The sequence below is a fragment of the Anomalospiza imberbis genome, chromosome 1 (genome assembly GCF_031753505.1).
Source record: "Anomalospiza imberbis isolate Cuckoo-Finch-1a 21T00152 chromosome 1, ASM3175350v1, whole genome shotgun sequence".
NCBI classification, from domain to species: Eukaryota; Metazoa; Chordata; class Aves; order Passeriformes; family Viduidae; genus Anomalospiza; species Anomalospiza imberbis.
In genome coordinates this window covers 100,301,761-100,324,455 of record NC_089681.1, presented here as the reverse complement: position 1 = coordinate 100,324,455, position 22,695 = coordinate 100,301,761, and the positions used below count along the sequence as shown (strand labels likewise).

At 50.0% G+C, this 22,695-nt stretch overlaps 1 long non-coding RNA gene across 1 annotated transcript; it reads right to left on the bottom strand.

The window, feature by feature from the left end:
- Nucleotides 1–472: 472 nt before the first annotated feature.
- Nucleotides 473–2,142, bottom strand: LOC137481850 (uncharacterized). The gene is made up of 2 exons (XR_011003736.1): nucleotides 2,083–2,142; nucleotides 473–707 (listed from the first exon to the last, which is right to left on the bottom strand). It is a non-coding gene; the product is annotated as an uncharacterized lncRNA (long non-coding RNA).
- Nucleotides 2,143–22,695: the final 20,553 nt, after the last annotated feature.

Genomic DNA, 22,695 nt, shown 5'->3' with positions numbered 1-22,695 from the left:
TGACATAAGCTGAGCCAGTGAGAGAAAAGGGAAGGAGTGGTTTTACAGAGGGAACCAACGGGGATGATGAGAACAGGGAATTTTCCAGAACAGGGGAATGGAACAACTGTTGACTGACAAAACCTGGGGAGGGTACATCATATGATGGACAGGCCTTCCTCTGTAAGGAGAAGGCAAGGGTTCCTCATACCTGTGTGATTTTCCATGGCATCCCGGGGGGACCTCCCACAATTAATCTTGTCAATAAAAACAAACAAACAAACAAACAAACAAACAAACAAAAACCCACCTTCTTCCCAAATGAATCAGATCCCGTAACTAATGGAAGTGGCATAACACACAGCCAAACAGGATGTCTGTTACAACTGCCTCTTTCCCCAACACCTGTAGTTAGATTATCTTAGTTAGGTTACCTTCAACCAGTCCTGTCCCTACCTGCTGTTTGATCCCTAAATTACAGCCTCATGCTCCCTTTGCCATAGGTTTATTTATTCAGGTAGCTAGATAAAAACCTCAACATTTAAATGAGCTGCAGATCTGGACAAGATGGGGGGGGTGGAGAGCTCCTGCAGTGGTGGAACGAGATTTGGGCACTGCCACTGGTGCTGGCAGCTGAGCCACTGGCAACATGACCAAGTTACCCTACTGCAGAAACCTTTTAGGGTCAAGCTGGAGCAGGGGAGGGGGAACGGCGGCTCTCCCAGTTGCTGAGCACAAGATGAGAAAAGAGAAATGGTGTTACCCATCAACCCCTTGAAATGACATTTCATAACAGAGGAAAGAGAGGGGCAAAGGAACAATTTTGAGTTTGATCTAGGCAGCACCGAGAGTGGACCATTCAAATCCAGGTGTGCAACACGGAAAATGCCACAGGTTTTCCTGTGGGAGAAGAGGCTCCAAGCAAAACACAACACAAACCCCAAACCATAACTTCAGTGTTTGAAATTTCTGTGATTTACAGCTGAGAGAAGCTGCTGTGCAGTGCTGATGGTCTCACCTCTGCACACTCCTCGTCTTTGTTCATTTCAGGGGTCTATGAAGCCAGGCGAGGGCTTCTTTCTGCTCTTGCCTGGGCTGACACCAAACAGCCTTGGCAAACCTGGGGTCATTAGCAAGAGAGCTGGGGAATTCAGGCTTTGCCCAAAGTGGGGCCTTGCTGAAGGCAAAGGCTGGGGAAGGGCTCTCACTTGTGCTGCCAGTGCCATGGAAAAGTTCCAGAGCAAGAGGGCATTTCTTGGTTTCCAGGATCCCATCTTCACAGTATGGCCCTGCAGGTTAATAAAATGCACATGGATATCCTGGCACATTCCAGCACTGACTTTCACTCCAAACTTTCATATTTTCTACAAGAAGAGTTATGATTTTTCCTTCTGCTTGGAAGGGTATGGATTTTCTCGGCTGATGTACTTGGCAGAAAGGTTATCCTCACGTGGAAACGTTTCCTGTCAGCCTGAAACTTCTGACCACCGAGAACCCATTTCGTCCCTTTGCCATTGGATCACAGGAACCACAGTGTAAAAGCAGCACCTTTCTCTCCTTTGGGAGAAGCTGGTTTCAAAGCTCAAACATCTGCACCTGACAGATGCAGATGGTCCCTGAAGGGAGGTTTTAGCTAAGTGGGGTTTATTATATTAGCCCAGGGAACAAACAGTATCACCAGAGGAAATTATCTCAAGCTGTGCCACAGGAGATTTAGATTTTGGATCTCTAGGAAATATTCCTTCAACAAAAAGGGTATCAGTCTTGGGAACAGGCTGCCTAGGGCAATGGCTGAGTCACCACCCTCAGAAAGGTTTAGAAGTCATGCGCATGTGGCATCTGGGGACCTGACTGGTTGGTGGAGTAGGCAGTGTTAAGTTTGCAGTTGAACTGTATGATCTTCAGGGACTTTTTCAACCTCGATGATGCAGAGATTTAAGGGTAACTCAACCAGTGTGGAGTCAAGGCTTAGACTCAATGATCGCAAGGGTGCCTTCCAACATGGATATCTATGAGACTGCCAATGGAGGCAGCTGGTTAAGAAGACAAAAGAAAGACCAAGGGAAGTTCTTTGAAAAAGGTTCACTCAAAAGCAGCCTTAACCAGTACACCAGGGCCACTATGAGTGGCTTAGCTGGGGTGGGGACAAAGAATCCAGTTGGCTGGGTTGTGATGCGCTATGGCAGCTGTGACATCATGGGGGACGTGTCACAATGGGGGCAGGTATAAAAGGCCCCAGCAGGTAACACTGGCCCTCTATTGCTTGGGCAAGCGGTGAGTACACACGTGGCAGGGAGACCGTGCTGGGGACAAGGGCCGGGGCAGAAATTCTGCACCCGAGGCTGGGTTCTCCCTCTGCATGGAGGGACAACCCCTCATGGCAGAGCCTTGGCCATAGTACAGTGCTGCTGCTGCTGGGGCAGTGGGACTGGCCTTCCTTCCTCCAGCTGTCTGGGGCCCTCTTCTTCCTGCCCTCAGATCACTGGGATTCCTGTCCCTGCTGCCCCCACTGCCAGCTGCCTCCCTCCCCACTCCCCTCAAGGCCTTCTCTCCATCCTCCTGCAGACCATGGATTTCCGGTCATTGTGGTTCTTGCTCTCGCTATGTGCAATCCAGCACCCACAGCCCGTGGGTGATGTTTTGGATGAGGTGACGCATCTGCAAATGGAGCTGCGTGCTACGATCCTGGAAGAGGAGAGGATTCGGCTGGAGCAGGAGGTGGAGCAGCTTGCACTGATACAGAGTGGCACATGCTGGAGAGACCTGCCCTGGTCTGCCTTGCAGCCCTGGCAGGTCTGGGAATTTGCTGACCTCTTGGTTCTTCTCTTGGCCGTATGGTTTATGTGGAGCAAAAGAAATTGTGGGGCAGAGATCAGTGGCGAGAAGGAAAAGGAGATGCAGGAAGAGGACGAGACATGCATATATGATCAGAGATGGCTTCTAGAGGAGCACACACAGGGGCCTGTACAGGGCCTGCAGACAGGCTGCAACAGCACAATGGCCCTGAAGGAGAAGGAGAAGGAGGAAGAGGCCCAGACATGCGTATATGATGTGAGATGGCTTCTAGAGGAGCACACACAGGAGCCTGTACAGGACCTGCAGACAGGCGGCAACAGCACAATGGCCCTGAAGGAGAAGGAGACGGAGGAAGAGGCTGAGACATGCGTATATAATGTGAGATGGCTTCTAGAGGAGTACACACAGGGGCCTGTCCAGGACCTGCAGACAGGCTGCAACAGCACAATGGCCCTGAAGGAGAAGGAGACGGAGGAAGAGGCTGAGATATGCGTATATGATGTGAGATGGCTTCTAGAGGAGCACACACAGGGGCCTGTACAGGACCTGCAGACAGGCTGCAACAGCACAATGGCCCTGAAGGAGAAGGAGAAGGAGGAAGAGGCTGAGACATGAGTATATGATCAGAGATGGTTTCTAGAGGAGCACACACAGGGGCCTGTACAGGACCTGCAGACAGGCTGCAATAGCACAATGGCCCTGATAGACAATTTCACAACTGTCCTCGGGCATGCCTTGAGTGGGACTTTCCAGCTGGTGCTGCAACAAGCCATTGGTTTTGGCAGTGCCTTTGAAGGTTGGAATGCCCATGAGGAGGAAGTTGTGTACCAGGTGCTTGTACCCCTGACTCCTCCCCTAGGCCACATCTTCCACCTGGAGCGTGACACTGACCAGCACAAGCCTGGCAGGAACTTCTGTGTCTGTGTAGAGCTGGAGTGCAGCTGCCCGAGGGATTACCAGGGTATGAACATGCTGTGCTTCCAGCACCACCCTGACGTAATTAGGAGGACTCGGCAGCCCAACCTCCTAGACATGCTGTGCACCAGCTCCTACCTCAGTGTGAAGAAAACTGTCCACTGGCTCTGTGCACTGGTGGAAGCAAGCTGGCAGCTTTTGCCCCAGTCACGCAGTTGGCATTTAGTGGTGCTGCCCTCCAAACACTCCTGCCATCTCAGGCTGACCAACAGCCAAGAAAGCTTCCACGTTAAGGTGCTGTTCGGGGTGCGGCAACATGCCTCAGACATCTTTATCAGCAACCGACATCGAGGGGCCCACAGCCCAAGCACAATGTGGCCTGAGACCTACGCCGTGGCAAAAGTTCTTCAGGCATGTGGCCAGGCGGGCCCCCCAGGACAACTCACACCTTAAATGCCTGCAGCTCCTTGCCTGTGTTCTTGCGCGCAAGGACTTTTCCATCCATTCCATCAAGACCAACGTCACGCGCCTGCTGAACACTGCACCAGTGCTGCAGTGGCACAGGGGACATTTTCTGCTTCAGCTGTTGAATGCTCTGGAGCAGCTGCGCTTATCTCTGGAAGAGAAACACCTGGAGCATTTTACAGTGGGCAACCAGAGGCTTCCAGAGGGGATCCGGTTGCCCCCAGATGTCCAAAGGGTTAAGCCACCCAACCTCTTCCACGGCCTGGTGCAGGATCTGGCCGCCCACTCCTAGGCGATGCAAGCCTGCCTTGATCTGCGCCATCGCCTGGCAAGAGTGCTGGCCTATGGCCACTGTTAGCGGGGCACATAGAGTCATGGAATTAGAGAATCACAAAATCACTAGGTTGGAAGAGACATTTAAGATCGAGTCCAACCCATGCCCCAACACCACCTCAACTATACCGTGACACTGAGTTCCATATCCAATCTTTTTTTAAACATATCCAGGGATGGTTACTCTACCACCTCCCCAAGGCAGACAATTCCAGTACGTTATCATTCTTTCAGTAAAAAACTTTTTCCTGACATCCAACTTAAATTTCCCTTGGCACAGCTTAAGACTGTGTCCTCTCATTCTGTCAGTTGCTGCCTGGAGAGAGAGGCCAACCCCCACCTGACTACAACCACCTTTCACATAGTTGTGGAGAGTGATAAGGTTGTCTTTCAGTCTCCATCTCTCCAGGCTAAACAACTCCAGCTCTGTTCCTCATAGGGCATGTGTTCCCAGCCCTTCACCAGCCTTGCTGCCCTCCTTTGAATGCATGTGCTCATGGGCCTTGCAGCTGGTGGCAGAGAAGCAGCTTTTAGTGCCGTGACAAAGACAGGAATGAATGGGATACATAAACAGATACATATACATATATGTAACTACAGTGTGTATTTAGAACTACAAATATTTTTATCAACAGATGTGTTTTAATAAATACATATTATTGTGATAGCTTATAAATTATCATATTATTTTATAAAGAGAAATATCACATATATAATGTCACTATTATGTCAGTCATTTGTGGCTGTTGTGACACATTAATACTTTGTAGTTACTGCATTTATCAGAGGCAAGATTTTTATTACATATTTATAAAAGATATACACATATTGTATTTAATACAAAACAATAATTTAATACATAAATATGTATGACTAGCAAGCAAGAAACTGCTGTGCTGTTGTTCCTATAAAATGCAGATTTGCAGAATCTGGAGCATGCCAGCCTTTCTTGATCTCAGCCAGACCTATAGTATTGGTAAATGCCACATGCTGGCAATCTGGGCTGTTGCCATGCCCCCTCCAGCTGAGTGCTCGGACACTTCCCAGCTTGCCTTGGCACTGCAGACAGCAGGGGCCACCTTCCAGTGCCCCGGGGGGTTAGGAGAGTGGCTTTGGGTTTTGCCCTAGACCACTGGAGAGACTTTGGTGAGGATAGCAGGAGAAAGGAGCTGACTCCTGCTGGGGTTCACAGTCCAGGTTTATTTGAATGCTCCAGGGAGGTCCTTAGCCCAGGGAATAACTACCAAGAAGAGCACTGAACTGAGCTGTGCAGCAACACTTAAATGAGGGAGGGAACAGGAGAGTGGTCTTCTCACTGACCACGGGGAGGTAGAGAGGAGGGGCACCAGGGAGAATGGGCAGGAACAAGCACAAATAGAGAGAGGCGAGGGGAGGGGACCCCACTGTCCAGCCTATCACTTGGTGCCCTCAGTGGAACTTTCTGGATGGAGGGGAAGGACTGTCAAGTGACAGGCAGACCCAGCAATTAAACCCAGGTGCCCCCAGCCCCTCTGATCCTAGAATCACAGAATGGCTCTGCTTGGAAGGGTCCGTAGAAATTGTCTTCTCACTGCCAGCTGCCTCCCTCCCCACTCCCCTCAAGGCCTTCTCTCCATCCTCCTGCAGACCATGGATTTCCGGTCATTGTGGTTCTTGCTCTCGCTATGTGCAATCCAGTACCCACAGCCCGTGGGTGATGTTTTGGATGAGGTGACGCATCTGCAAATGGAGCTGCGTGCTACGATCCTGGAAGAGGAGAGGATTCGGCTGGAGCAGGAGGTGGAGCAGCTTGCACTGATACAGAGTGGCACATACTGGAGAGACCTGCCCTGGTCTGCCTTGCAGCCCTGGCAGGTCTGGGAATTTGCTGACCTCTTGGTTCTTCTCTTGGCCGTATGGTTTATGTGGAGCAAAAGAAATTGTGGGGCAGAGATCAGTGGCGAGAAGGAAAAGGAGAAGCAGGAAGTGGACGAGACATGCATATATGATCAGAGATGGCTTCTAGAGGAGCACACACAGGAGCCTGTCCAGGACCTGCAGACAGGCTGCAACAGCACAATGGCCCTGAAGGAGAAGGAGAAGGAGGAAGAGGCCGAGACATGCGTATATGATGTGAGATGGCTTCTAGAGGAGCACACACAGGAGCCTGTACAGGACCTGCAGACAGGCGGCAACAGCACAATGGCCCTGAAGGAGAAGGAGACGGAGGAAGAGGCTGAGACATGCGTATATAATGTGAGATGGCTTCTAGAGGAGCACACACAGGGGCCTGTCCAGGACCTGCAGACAGGCTGCAACAGCACAATGGCCCTGAAGGAGAAGGAGAAGGAGGAAGAGGCTGAGACATGAGTATATGATCTGAGATGGTTTCTAGAGGAGCACACACAGGGGCCTGTACAGGACCTGCAGACAGGCTGCAACAGCACAATGGCCCTGAAGAAGAAGGAGAAAGAGGAAGAGGACGAGACATGCATATATAATGTGAGATGGCTTCTAGAGGAGCACACACAGGGGCCTACACAGGGGCCTGTACAGGGCCTGCAGACAGGCTGCAACAGCACAATGACCCTGAAGGAGAAGGAGAAGGAGAAGGAGAAGGAGAAGGAGAAGGAGAAGGAGAAGGAGAAGGAGGAAGAGGCTGAGACATGAGTATATGATCAGAGATGGTTTCTAGAGGAGCACACACAGGGGCCTGTACAGGACCTGCAGACAGGCTGCAATAGCACAATGGCCCTGATAGACAATTTCACAACTGTCCTCGGGCATGCCTTGAGTGGGACTTTCCAGCTGGTGCTGCAACAAGCCATTGGTTTTGGCAGTGCCTTTGAAGGTTGGAATGCCCATGAGGAGGAAGTTGTGTACCAGGTGCTTGTACCCCTGACTCCTCCCCTAGGCCACATCTTCCACCTGGAGCGTGACACTGACCAGCACAAGCCTGGCAGGAACTTCTGTGTCTGTGTAGAGCTGGAGTGCAGCTGCCCGAGGGATTACCAGGGTATGAACATGCTGTGCTTCCAGCACCACCCTGACGTAATTAGGAGGACTCGGCAGCCCAACCTCCTAGACATGCTGTGCACCAGCTCCTACCTCAGTGTGAAGAAAACTGTCCACTGGCTCTGTGCACTGGTGGAAGCAAGCTGGCAGCTTTTGCCCCAGTCACGCAGTTGGCATTTAGTGGTGCTGCCCTCCAAACACTCCTGCCATCTCAGGCTGACCAACAGACAAGAAAGCTTCCACGTTAAGGTGCTGTTCGGGGTGCGGCAACATGCCTCAGACATCTTTATCAGCAACCGACATCGAGGGGCCCACAGCCCAAGCACAATGTGGCCTGAGACCTACGCCGTGGCAAAAGTTCTTCAGGCATGTGGCCAGGCGGGCCCCCCAGGACAACTCACACCTTAAATGCCTGCAGCTCCTTGCCTGTGTTCTTGCGCGCAAGGACTTTTCCATCCATTCCATCAAGACCAACGTCACGCGCCTGCTGAACACTGCACCAGTGCTGCAGTGGCACAGGGGACATTTTCTGCTTCAGCTGTTGAATGCTCTGGAGCAGCTGCGCTTATCTCTGGAAGAGAAACACCTGGAGCATTTTACAGTGGGCAACCAGAGGCTTCCAGAGGGGATCCGGTTGCCCCCAGATGTCCAAAGGGTTAAGCCACCCAACCTCTTCCACGGCCTGGTGCAGGATCTGGCCGCCCACTCCTAGGCGATGCAAGCCTGCCTTGATCTGCGCCATCGCCTGGCAAGAGTGCTGGCCTATGGCCACTGTTAGCGGGGCACATAGAGTCATGGAATTAGAGAATCACAAAATCACTAGGTTGGAAGAGACATTTAAGATCGAGTCCAACCCATGCCCCAACACCACCTCAACTATACCGTGACACTGAGTTCCATATCCAATCTTTTTTTAAACATATCCAGGGATGGTTACTCTACCACCTCCCCAAGGCAGACAATTCCAGTACGTTATCATTCTTTCAGTAAAAAACTTTTTCCTGACATCCAACTTAAATTTCCCTTGGCACAGCTTAAGACTGTGTCCTCTCATTCTGTCAGTTGCTGCCTGGAGAGAGAGGCCAACCCCCACCTGACTACAACCACCTTTCACATAGTTGTGGAGAGTGATAAGGTTGTCTTTCAGTCTCCATCTCTCCAGGCTAAACAACTCCAGCTCTGTTCCTCATAGGGCATGTGTTCCCAGCCCTTCACCAGCCTTGCTGCCCTCCTTTGAATGCATGTGCTCATGGGCCTTGCAGCTGGTGGCAGAGAAGCAGCTTTTAGTGCCGTGACAAAGACAGGAATGAATGGGATACATAAACAGATACATATACATATATGTAACTACAGTGTGTATTTAGAACTACAAATATTTTTATCAACAGATGTGTTTTAATAAATACATATTATTGTGATAGCTTATAAATTATCATATTATTTTATAAAGAGAAATATCACATATATAATGTCACTATTATGTCAGTCATTTGTGGCTGTTGTGACACATTAATACTTTGTAGTTACTGCATTTATCAGAGGCAAGATTTTTATTACATATTTATAAAAGATATACACATATTGTATTTAATACAAAACAGTAATTTAATACATAAATATGTATGACTAGCAAGCAAGAAACTGCTGTGCTGTTGTTCCTATAAAATGCAGATTTGCAGAATCTGGAGCATGCCAGCCTTTCTTGATCTCAGCCAGACCTATAGTATTGGCAAATGCCACATGCTGGCAATCTGGGCTGTTGCCATGCCCCCTCCAGCTGAGTGCTCGGACACTTCCCAGCTTGCCTTGGCACTGCAGACAGCAGGGGCCACCTTCCAGTGCCCCGGGGGGTTAGGAGAGTGGCTTTGGGTTTTGCCCTAGACCACTGGAGAGACTTTGGTGAGGATAGCAGGAGAAAGGAGCTGACTCCTGCTGGGGTTCACAGTCCAGGTTTATTTGAATGCTCCAGGGAGGTCCTTAGCCCAGGGAATAACTACCAAGAAGAGCACTGAACTGAGCTGTGCAGCAACACTTAAATGAGGGAGGGAACAGGAGAGTGGTCTTCTCACTGACCACGGGGAGGTAGAGAGGAGGGGCACCAGGGAGAATGGGCAGGAACAAGCACAAATAGAGAGAGGCGAGGGGAGGGGACCCCACTGTCCAGCCTATCACTTGGTGCCCTCAGTGGAACTTTCTGGATGGAGGGGAAGGACTGTCAAGTGACAGGCAGACCCAGCAATTAAACCCAGGTGCCCCCAGCCCCTCTGATCCTAGAATCACAGAATGGCTCTGCTTGGAAGGGTCCGTAGAAATTGTCTTCTCACTGCCAGCTGCCTCCCTCCCCACTCCCCTCAAGGCCTTCTCTCCATCCTCCTGCAGACCATGGATTTCCGGTCATTGTGGTTCTTGCTCTCGCTATGTGCAATCCAGTACCCACAGCCCGTGGGTGATGTTTTGGATGAGGTGACGCATCTGCAAATGGAGCTGCGTGCTACGATCCTGGAAGAGGAGAGGATTCGGCTGGAGCAGGAGGTGGAGCAGCTTGCACTGATACAGAGTGGCACATACTGGAGAGACCTGCCCTGGTCTGCCTTGCAGCCCTGGCAGGTCTGGGAATTTGCTGACCTCTTGGTTCTTCTCTTGGCCGTATGGTTTATGTGGAGCAAAAGAAATTGTGGGGCAGAGATCAGTGGCGAGAAGGAAAAGGAGAAGCAGGAAGTGGACGAGACATGCATATATGATCAGAGATGGCTTCTAGAGGAGCACACACAGGAGCCTGTCCAGGACCTGCAGACAGGCTGCAACAGCACAATGGCCCTGAAGGAGAAGGAGAAGGAGGAAGAGGCCGAGACATGCGTATATGATGTGAGATGGCTTCTAGAGGAGCACACACAGGAGCCTGTACAGGACCTGCAGACAGGCGGCAACAGCACAATGGCCCTGAAGGAGAAGGAGACGGAGGAAGAGGCTGAGACATGCGTATATAATGTGAGATGGCTTCTAGAGGAGCACACACAGGGGCCTGTCCAGGACCTGCAGACAGGCTGCAACAGCACAATGGCCCTGAAGGAGAAGGAGAAGGAGGAAGAGGCTGAGACATGAGTATATGATCAGAGATGGTTTCTAGAGGAGCACACACAGGGGCCTGTACAGGACCTGCAGACAGGCTGCAACAGCACAATGGCCCTGAAGAAGAAGGAGAAAGAGGAAGAGGACGAGACATGCATATATAATGTGAGATGGCTTCTAGAGGAGCACACACAGGGGCCTACACAGGGGCCTGTACAGGGCCTGCAGACAGGCTGCAACAGCACAATGGCCCTGAAGGAGAAGGAGAAGGAGAAGGAGAAGGAGAAGGAGAAGGAGAAGGAGAAGGAGAAGGAGGAAGAGGCTGAGACATGAGTATATGATCAGAGATGGTTTCTAGAGGAGCACACACAGGGGCCTGTACAGGACCTGCAGACAGGCTGCAATAGCACAATGGCCCTGATAGACAATTTCACAACTGTCCTCGGGCATGCCTTGAGTGGGACTTTCCAGCTGGTGCTGCAACAAGCCATTGGTTTTGGCAGTGCCTTTGAAGGTTGGAATGCCCATGAGGAGGAAGTTGTGTACCAGGTGCTTGTACCCCTGACTCCTCCCCTAGGCCACATCTTCCACCTGGAGCGTGACACTGACCAGCACAAGCCTGGCAGGAACTTCTGTGTCTGTGTAGAGCTGGAGTGCAGCTGCCCGAGGGATTACCAGGGTATGAACATGCTGTGCTTCCAGCACCACCCTGACGTAATTAGGAGGACTCGGCAGCCCAACCTCCTAGACATGCTGTGCACCAGCTCCTACCTCAGTGTGAAGAAAACTGTCCACTGGCTCTGTGCACTGGTGGAAGCAAGCTGGCAGCTTTTGCCCCAGTCACGCAGTTGGCATTTAGTGGTGCTGCCCTCCAAACACTCCTGCCATCTCAGGCTGACCAACAGCCAAGAAAGCTTCCACGTTAAGGTGCTGTTCGGGGTGCGGCAACATGCCTCAGACATCTTTATCAGCAACCGACATCGAGGGGCCCACAGCCCAAGCACAATGTGGCCTGAGACCTACGCCGTGGCAAAAGTTCTTCAGGCATGTGGCCAGGCGGGCCCCCCAGGACAACTCACACCTTAAATGCCTGCAGCTCCTTGCCTGTGTTCTTGCGCGCAAGGACTTTTCCATCCATTCCATCAAGACCAACGTCACGCGCCTGCTGAACACTGCACCAGTGCTGCAGTGGCACAGGGGACATTTTCTGCTTCAGCTGTTGAATGCTCTGGAGCAGCTGCGCTTATCTCTGGAAGAGAAACACCTGGAGCATTTTACAGTGGGCAACCAGAGGCTTCCAGAGGGGATCCGGTTGCCCCCAGATGTCCAAAGGGTTAAGCCACCCAACCTCTTCCACGGCCTGGTGCAGGATCTGGCCGCCCACTCCTAGGCGATGCAAGCCTGCCTTGATCTGCGCCATCGCCTGGCAAGAGTGCTGGCCTATGGCCACTGTTAGCGGGGCACATAGAGTCATGGAATTAGAGAATCACAAAATCACTAGGTTGGAAGAGACATTTAAGATCGAGTCCAACCCATGCCCCAACACCACCTCAACTATACCGTGACACTGAGTTCCATATCCAATCTTTTTTTAAACATATCCAGGGATGGTTACTCTACCACCTCCCCAAGGCAGACAATTCCAGTACGTTATCATTCTTTCAGTAAAAAACTTTTTCCTGACATCCAACTTAAATTTCCCTTGGCACAGCTTAAGACTGTGTCCTCTCATTCTGTCAGTTGCTGCCTGGAGAGAGAGGCCAACCCCCACCTGACTACAACCACCTTTCACATAGTTGTGGAGAGTGATAAGGTTGTCTTTCAGTCTCCATCTCTCCAGGCTAAACAACTCCAGCTCTGTTCCTCATAGGGCATGTGTTCCCAGCCCTTCACCAGCCTTGCTGCCCTCCTTTGAATGCATGTGCTCATGGGCCTTGCAGCTGGTGGCAGAGAAGCAGCTTTTAGTGCCGTGACAAAGACAGGAATGAATGGGATACATAAACAGATACATATACATATATGTAACTACAGTGTGTATTTAGAACTACAAATATTTTTATCAACAGATGTGTTTTAATAAATACATATTATTGTGATAGCTTATAAATTATCATATTATTTTATAAAGAGAAATATCACATATATAATGTCACTATTATGTCAGTCATTTGTGGCTGTTGTGACACATTAATACTTTGTAGTTACTGCATTTATCAGAGGCAAGATTTTTATTACATATTTATAAAAGATATACACATATTGTATTTAATACAAAACAGTAATTTAATACATAAATATGTATGACTAGCAAGCAAGAAACTGCTGTGCTGTTGTTCCTATAAAATGCAGATTTGCAGAATCTGGAGCATGCCAGCCTTTCTTGATCTCAGCCAGACCTATAGTATTGGCAAATGCCACATGCTGGCAATCTGGGCTGTTGCCATGCCCCCTCCAGCTGAGTGCTCGGACACTTCCCAGCTTGCCTTGGCACTGCAGACAGCAGGGGCCACCTTCCAGTGCCCCGGGGGGTTAGGAGAGTGGCTTTGGGTTTTGCCCTAGACCACTGGAGAGACTTTGGTGAGGATAGCAGGAGAAAGGAGCTGACTCCTGCTGGGGTTCACAGTCCAGGTTTATTTGAATGCTCCAGGGAGGTCCTTAGCCCAGGGAATAACTACCAAGAAGAGCACTGAACTGAGCTGTGCAGCAACACTTAAATGAGGGAGGGAACAGGAGAGTGGTCTTCTCACTGACCACGGGGAGGTAGAGAGGAGGGGCACCAGGGAGAATGGGCAGGAACAAGCACAAATAGAGAGAGGCGAGGGGAGGGGACCCCACTGTCCAGCCTATCACTTGGTGCCCTCAGTGGAACTTTCTGGATGGAGGGGAAGGACTGTCAAGTGACAGGCAGACCCAGCAATTAAACCCAGGTGCCCCCAGCCCCTCTGATCCTAGAATCACAGAATGGCTCTGCTTGGAAGGGTCCGTAGAAATTGTCTTCTCACTGCCAGCTGCCTCCCTCCCCACTCCCCTCAAGGCCTTCTCTCCATCCTCCTGCAGACCATGGATTTCCGGTCATTGTGGTTCTTGCTCTCGCTATGTGCAATCCAGTACCCACAGCCCGTGGGTGATGTTTTGGATGAGGTGACGCATCTGCAAATGGAGCTGCGTGCTACGATCCTGGAAGAGGAGAGGATTCGGCTGGAGCAGGAGGTGGAGCAGCTTGCACTGATACAGAGTGGCACATACTGGAGAGACCTGCCCTGGTCTGCCTTGCAGCCCTGGCAGGTCTGGGAATTTGCTGACCTCTTGGTTCTTCTCTTGGCCGTATGGTTTATGTGGAGCAAAAGAAATTGTGGGGCAGAGATCAGTGGCGAGAAGGAAAAGGAGAAGCAGGAAGTGGACGAGACATGCATATATGATCAGAGATGGCTTCTAGAGGAGCACACACAGGAGCCTGTCCAGGACCTGCAGACAGGCTGCAACAGCACAATGGCCCTGAAGGAGAAGGAGAAGGAGGAAGAGGCCGAGACATGCGTATATGATGTGAGATGGCTTCTAGAGGAGCACACACAGGAGCCTGTACAGGACCTGCAGACAGGCGGCAACAGCACAATGGCCCTGAAGGAGAAGGAGACGGAGGAAGAGGCTGAGACATGCGTATATAATGTGAGATGGCTTCTAGAGGAGCACACACAGGGGCCTGTCCAGGACCTGCAGACAGGCTGCAACAGCACAATGGCCCTGAAGGAGAAGGAGAAGGAGGAAGAGGCTGAGACATGAGTATATGATCAGAGATGGTTTCTAGAGGAGCACACACAGGGGCCTGTACAGGACCTGCAGACAGGCTGCAACAGCACAATGGCCCTGAAGAAGAAGGAGAAAGAGGAAGAGGACGAGACATGCATATATAATGTGAGATGGCTTCTAGAGGAGCACACACAGGGGCCTACACAGGGGCCTGTACAGGGCCTGCAGACAGGCTGCAACAGCACAATGGCCCTGAAGGAGAAGGAGAAGGAGAAGGAGAAGGAGAAGGAGAAGGAGAAGGAGAAGGAGAAGGAGGAAGAGGCTGAGACATGAGTATATGATCAGAGATGGTTTCTAGAGGAGCACACACAGGGGCCTGTACAGGACCTGCAGACAGGCTGCAATAGCACAATGGCCCTGATAGACAATTTCACAACTGTCCTCGGGCATGCCTTGAGTGGGACTTTCCAGCTGGTGCTGCAACAAGCCATTGGTTTTGGCAGTGCCTTTGAAGGTTGGAATGCCCATGAGGAGGAAGTTGTGTACCAGGTGCTTGTACCCCTGACTCCTCCCCTAGGCCACATCTTCCACCTGGAGCGTGACACTGACCAGCACAAGCCTGGCAGGAACTTCTGTGTCTGTGTAGAGCTGGAGTGCAGCTGCCCGAGGGATTACCAGGGTATGAACATGCTGTGCTTCCAGCACCACCCTGACGTAATTAGGAGGACTCGGCAGCCCAACCTCCTAGACATGCTGTGCACCAGCTCCTACCTCAGTGTGAAGAAAACTGTCCACTGGCTCTGTGCACTGGTGGAAGCAAGCTGGCAGCTTTTGCCCCAGTCACGCAGTTGGCATTTAGTGGTGCTGCCCTCCAAACACTCCTGCCATCTCAGGCTGACCAACAGCCAAGAAAGCTTCCACGTTAAGGTGCTGTTCGGGGTGCGGCAACATGCCTCAGACATCTTTATCAGCAACCGACATCGAGGGGCCCACAGCCCAAGCACAATGTGGCCTGAGACCTACGCCGTGGCAAAAGTTCTTCAGGCATGTGGCCAGGCGGGCCCCCCAGGACAACTCACACCTTAAATGCCTGCAGCTCCTTGCCTGTGTTCTTGCGCGCAAGGACTTTTCCATCCATTCCATCAAGACCAACGTCACGCGCCTGCTGAACACTGCACCAGTGCTGCAGTGGCACAGGGGACATTTTCTGCTTCAGCTGTTGAATGCTCTGGAGCAGCTGCGCTTATCTCTGGAAGAGAAACACCTGGAGCATTTTACAGTGGGCAACCAGAGGCTTCCAGAGGGGATCCGGTTGCCCCCAGATGTCCAAAGGGTTAAGCCACCCAACCTCTTCCACGGCCTGGTGCAGGATCTGGCCGCCCACTCCTAGGCGATGCAAGCCTGCCTTGATCTGCGCCATCGCCTGGCAAGAGTGCTGGCCTATGGCCACTGTTAGCGGGGCACATAGAGTCATGGAATTAGAGAATCACAAAATCACTAGGTTGGAAGAGACATTTAAGATCGAGTCCAACCCATGCCCCAACACCACCTCAACTATACCGTGACACTGAGTTCCATATCCAATCTTTTTTTAAACATATCCAGGGATGGTTACTCTACCACCTCCCCAAGGCAGACAATTCCAGTACGTTATCATTCTTTCAGTAAAAAACTTTTTCCTGACATCCAACTTAAATTTCCCTTGGCACAGCTTAAGACTGTGTCCTCTCATTCTGTCAGTTGCTGCCTGGAGAGAGAGGCCAACCCCCACCTGACTACAACCACCTTTCACATAGTTGTGGAGAGTGATAAGGTTGTCTTTCAGTCTCCATCTCTCCAGGCTAAACAACTCCAGCTCTGTTCCTCATAGGGCATGTGTTCCCAGCCCTTCACCAGCCTTGCTGCCCTCCTTTGAATGCATGTGCTCATGGGCCTTGCAGCTGGTGGCAGAGAAGCAGCTTTTAGTGCCGTGACAAAGACAGGAATGAATGGGATACATAAACAGATACATATACATATATGTAACTACAGTGTGTATTTAGAACTACAAATATTTTTATCAACAGATGTGTTTTAATAAATACATATTATTGTGATAGCTTATAAATTATCATATTATTTTATAAAGAGAAATATCACATATATAATGTCACTATTATGTCAGTCATTTGTGGCTGTTGTGACACATTAATACTTTGTAGTTACTGCATTTATCAGAGGCAAGATTTTTATTACATATTTATAAAAGATATACACATATTGTATTTAATACAAAACAGTAATTTAATACATAAATATGTATGACTAGCAAGCAAGAAACTGCTGTGCTGTTGTTCCTATAAAATGCAGATTTGCAGAATCTGGAGCATGCCAGCCTTTCTTGATCTCAGCCAGACCTATAGTATTGGCAAATGCCACATGCTGGCAATCTGGGCTGTTGCCATGCCCCCTCCAGCTGAGTGCTCGGACACTTCCCAGCTTGCCTTGGCACTGCAGACAGCAGGGGCCACCTTCCAGTGCCCCGGGGGGTTAGGAGAGTGGCTTTGGGTTTTGCCCTAGACCACTGGAGAGACTTTGGTGAGGATAGCAGGAGAAAGGAGCTGACTCCTGCTGGGGTTCACAGTCCAGGTTTATTTGAATGCTCCAGGGAGGTCCTTAGCCCAGGGAATAACTACCAAGAAGAGCACTGAACTGAGCTGTGCAGCAACACTTAAATGAGGGAGGGAACAGGAGAGTGGTCTTCTCACTGACCACGGGGAGGTAGAGAGGAGGGGCACCAGGGAGAATGGGCAGGAACAAGCACAAATAGAGAGAGGCGAGGGGAGGGGACCCCACTGTCCAGCCTATCACTTGGTGCCCTCAGTGGAACTTTCTGGATGGAGGGGAAGGACTGTCAAGTGACAGGCAGACCCAGCAATTAAACCCAGGTGCCCCCAGCCCCTCTGATCCTAGAATCACAGAATGGCTCTGCTTGGAAGGGTCCGTAGAAATTGTCTTGTTGCAACCCTGCTGCCAAAGGCAGGGACACCTTCCACCAGGCCACATTGCTCCAAGCCCCATCCAACTCGACCCGGAACACTGCCAAGGATTGGGCAGCCACAGCTTCCATGGGCAGTGTGGCCCAGGGTGTCACCAGCCTCAGAGGCCACAATTTCTTCCACATCTCCAGCCTAACCCCGCCCTCTGTCAGTGGGAAGCCATTGCCCCGGTGCTGCCCCTCCAGGCCCTGGTAAGCAGCCCCTCCGCAGGTCTCTGCTGGGTTTTGTGCAGGGTCTGAAAGGCTGCGGGAAGGTGCCCCAGGAGAAGCCCTTGGAGAGCACTGGGGGCCAGGAGTGCCACCATCAGTGCAGCAAGTGGGGCCTGGCATGGCCGTCAGGGCGGGAGGGCACAGGGTGGGCGCTGAGGCCCTGCCAGCTGGAGCTGGGAGCTCAGGTGTGAGGCCCAGCAGAGAGCCGTGGGCTCTGGCAGCTCTGTATCCCTCATGGCTGAAGCAGCTGCCCAGGCACAGCTGGCCGGGGACATGCAGCCAGCCCCGTGCCACCCTGAGGGGCATTCTGCTCTGGGGCTAGCATCATTTGTGTCTGTGAGATGCGTGGCCAGCATGACTTGGGCCCCTAGGGTGGTGCCAAGTGTGCAGAGGAAAATGCCAGCCCAGGAAGAAGCAACATCAAATAGCTTCCAACCTGGCCATTGTAATACTGGTGTCTTACACTTCCTGAATCCCTTTCCACGTGGAAACGGCAGAGGGTGTATCTATAAATAAGAAGTACCTTTCAGTACCGATAAAGCTTCACCAATATTGGATGAGTATTGCACAGCTTTCATCATTGCAAAATTACCAGGAAAAAGGGCTAGCAGGGGTATGTAGGCCTTATGGTATGTATGTAACACAGGCACAGCTGGGAACTGAGGCTAAGTTTCTGGCCCAAAATATTTCCTTTAGGTCTGAAATGTATGAAATAGATTTTTCAGAGAGTAATTAGATATGTAGGGATCAGACCACCCTGAAAGTAAAGGCAGCAACTGATTTCCACAAAGAAGGGACAGTAGTGGAAAGGCAGGATGAGAGAAAGAAATAAAAAACCCTGTAGCTTGGCATACAAAACCTTCTCTTAACAGGGCTTCTTAGGAGGGTAAGAGGCTGGGCCATTCACTCCTTTTTTCTTCTCTCTATCTCATTGTCTCTTTCTTGGTCATATCTGCATGTCCTTTTGTTCTGCTGATTGTCTTTCCATACTGTTTCTCCCTACTCTCACCTTCCACAATTCCAGCACTATTAGAAGTCCTAGCAGGCAGATATATTAATTCAGCTACAATATAGAAACCGATTACTTTTTTTTTTCCAGGAACAACAAAGCAATGCAATAATGTAATCAGCTCCTGATGGTAGAAGTTGAGTGGAAACTGCTAGAAGCCTGCCATGGGAAGAAACAGTTTTATTTTACAGCATGAAATAGCAGATAGTATTCCACTAAATCACAACAGTAATGCAAAAGGTGTAAATAAGAAGCTGGAAGCCGCTTGGATAACGGAACAAACTGGCTCGGCAAGAGCCCTGAGAATAATGCCTGACTCAACTCAGCCAGGAAACCCATACAATAAATATCTAAGCAGGTACGATGCACTAAGGAACAGCAGCAGAACACACTCTGACATTATTGGTACACTCATCATTTAATTTCAGATGAATCAAAACCATGAGCCAAGGCTTGGGATCATGTAATCTAGCACTGCTAACACACATGCTTTACAAACACTAGAGCCTAAGTGCTGAGCTCAGGGACAGTGCTGGACAGCTTGCTTAAATAAACTCCAACAGAGACAACAGCTTACACAGAACAATGGAGAGGGATAAATCTGGAATGAAGAAGATGAGCTAAAGACAGCAGTGGTTAAATTAAATATTAATATCACTGTATGGAATCAGATGGCCAGATTAGATCCAGAATTTTGTGTGGGGGTTGCTGGACAGATCCTGTTGTTTTCTTCAATTTTGACTGCACAAGAGTGGTTTTATGGTGTCCCCTGTCCTGGAAAAAATAATAATAAAGCACCACAAGAAAGAGTGGATCCTGGGCAGCAAGCTCAGGTGTGGTCAGGATGACCAGCACGGAGCTGAGGGGATGTGGGTAAGCCTGTGCAGCAATGCTGGCTGGGGACTGCACCTGTCTCTTCACAGGCTTCCGACAACATTCTGCAGCCGAAGCCATGGTTGCAGGACACTTGGCATCTCAGGTGAGGCACAGACTGAAAAAACCCTCAACGCTGCCACTGAGAGGGGGGACCCTTGTAAAATGCTGCTGGAGACACAGGCAGACCCAGCGCTGCCATGACATGATACCACAATATAAGAAAAATATTAAGCTGGTAAAGAGTGTCCAAAGGAGGGCAACCAAGATGGCAAAGGTCCTTGAGGAGAAGCCATACAAGGAGTGGCTGAGGTCACTTGGTCTGTCCAGCCTGGAGGAGACTGAGGGGAGACCTCATCAGTGTCTACAATTTCCTCGTGAAGGGAAGAGTAGGGACAGGTACTGATGTCTTTTCTCTGGTGACATGACCCGAGGGACTGGCTTGGAGTTGTATCAGTTGTTAGGTTGGGTATTGGAATAAAATTCTTCCCCCAGAGGGTGGCTGGGCACTGGAACAGGCTCCCCAGGGAAGTGGTCACAGCACCAAGCCTGACACACTTCAAGAAGCGTCTGGACAACGCTCTCGGGCACATGGACATATCTGAAGCGATATGGAGACACTCAGGCACTGATCATCATCAGGAACATCCCCCCCCCCCGGGCCGATACATGTGAATACTCTGTTCCCGTAAATTTCATCAAGAGTTTCCATGACACCAGACTTTGAATTTCTCTACCTTGTCGCCGAGAAGGAAATCTCATCAACTTATGGGACTTTGAATGAAACAAAGGACTGAATGCCGAAATCCTGGCCTCAGGCAAAATTTTCCCTATAAAAATCGCTTGTACCAGGATGGTGGTACAAGCTGAGGTGATCTGCTGAGGCTGATCTCTGTGTCTTGCACTCAGCGCCGGTCCCGGGCTCGGCACTGTCCTTCTCCGTGTGGCTGGCTAAGTTAGATCTCTATTGCTAAAATAAATTTTTTTTTTTTTTTTTTTTTAATTTGGCTGGATCATTTTTCATTTATAACAGAAAGAATAGGAAAAAAGGAATTTAGGATTATATACGTATTGAAACCAGTCACAATGGAATACTGAACTAACAGACCACAAGGATGCTTGGCAGAACGCCCAAGATAGGGCCAGAAGGAGGAATAAACAGGGGCAACTCATCAGTCGAAAGTGCCAACTGGGTGAAAAGTGGTTTTGGAGGGAGAGAGTGAAAACACTGACTCACTGTCCACAAAGTCTAGAAACCCACTGACTCAAGAGGAGGAGGAGACTGAACATGTGGAGTAATTAACCTAAGTGAGAGAATCACTTAACCAGTAGAATTACAGAATATTCAGAATTGGAAGGGTCCCACAAGGATCAAGAGGTCCAATTCTCAAGATAATGACCCATATGGGGATTGAGCCTACAACCTTGGTGTTATCAGCACCATGCTCTGACCAAACTGAGCTAAGAAGCTATAATACTAATTAATGGGAGAACTATGCAACTTCTAGCCAATGAATCCTTGTGGTAGTGTGTGTTTTTAAAGGATTTTGCAGTGTTTTCTTATAAGAGTTAGGAGTTCAATGTTAGGTAGTTTCAGTTGGTATGTTCCGAGTACCCCCTATTTCTTCCCCTCACAATGGTTTCTCCCAGGTGGTTTACTCCTAAGTTTCCCACCACTTGACTGTCCCTCAAAGTGTCAAATCTCCCTGTTCCTCCCCTTTTACCCGTAAATAGCTCTGTCAATCCAAGTTGTGCTGCCCACCTCCCCGTCAGTGCATCCACCCCCATTTTGTTCTCAAGAGTTCACTGTCAGTCACCCGTGTTCTAAGAGTTGATTAGTCCCTAAGGCTTCTCCCCACCCTAATCTTTTCCCCATTGGTTGTGACCCATGATGTAATGGGAGGTACCCTCATTGGTTGTTCCATGTTGCCACCCCTTCACACCCACACCCTTTATAAGTTAAAGCCAGACTCCATTTTTTCTGACACTTGTCCCTGAGTGGTTCGTGGAATAAAATCTCCTTGGATGCCACACGTGTCCTCTCCTTTGTCCCTTCACCTCAGATCCGCATGGTACTTCAGTGTAAGCGCTACCCGTGCCACTGCACGCACCGTCACCTGGGAACCTCGGCAGAAACCCAGGGGCAGCCACTCCCATGGCACCTCCCGGCCGCACCGGGGAACTGCTAGCCGGCGTCTCAACACCCAGTGGCCGCACAGAAGGAGCCACAAATACTGATACTTTTGTTTGAAAAAACGTATAAATAATGTAAAGTGTTGGTGATTAGGCATCTAGCATTTTGTGGGTTACCACCTAACTCCTTACTTTGCACAAACTAGAATAAAAAAATAGAGATTCCTCTCCTCTGTGTGTGAATTGGCATTGCACACCAGGTAAGGAGCCCATATTAGGGGCAATAACCCCAGCCAGACACTCCCAGAGCCCACTAGTGCGGTGGTTTGCAGACACTGGTACACCAGCAGTGCTTGTGTCTGCCCAGCTGCAGCCCTAGGCTTTATTTTGCAGGACGAATCTGTGCTCAGGAAATTGGGAGTTTCAAGACTGCCAAGTGGGAAAGAAATCTCTCTTGTGCCTGGCTTTGCCCAGGCAGGAGGCATGTAGAGAGCAGCTGCTAGGATAGCCCAGGCCAGGCGTTCAACAAGCTCTTACTCAAGGGTATTTGCCTCTCATTCTACTGGCTTTGCTTCCTGGTAGACAACATACTGTGCATAAGCACTAGTTTTTCCTAGGAGAGACGCCTTTTACCCAGATCTTACTCCCAGCCTCTTCACTTGCCTTTTCTTATCTACATGCAACAGGACTTTCAGCTGCTTCTTTTGGGGCTTGGAAGATAAAAGCCAGTGAGGGTACAGCTATTTCCCCCCAGGCCAGTAGTTCCTGCAATGAACAATGTATGAAAGGAGGCTGGTCTGAATTCCACAGTCTTTCTAAGACTATGCTGATGGTGGGCATTCATATAGTAGAACCTAAAACTGTGTTACATTGGGACTACAGGTACAAAGGATGAAATTCTGTATCCATCTCAAACATACAGTAGAAATATGTCTGGAGGACCTTTTGTTTTGCACACAAGTATGCTCAAGTCTACTTGTTTCTGGTAAATCTTAGAGTGTGCTGTGTAAAGTAGTCATACCAAAAGAAGCCCATCTTCCTATAGAAATTAAAAATCCAGTGCATCCCTGGATTCTTTAAAGTCTTCATTCTAAAATTCTGCAGGTTGGGATTTTGAGAGTGACACACACTTCTT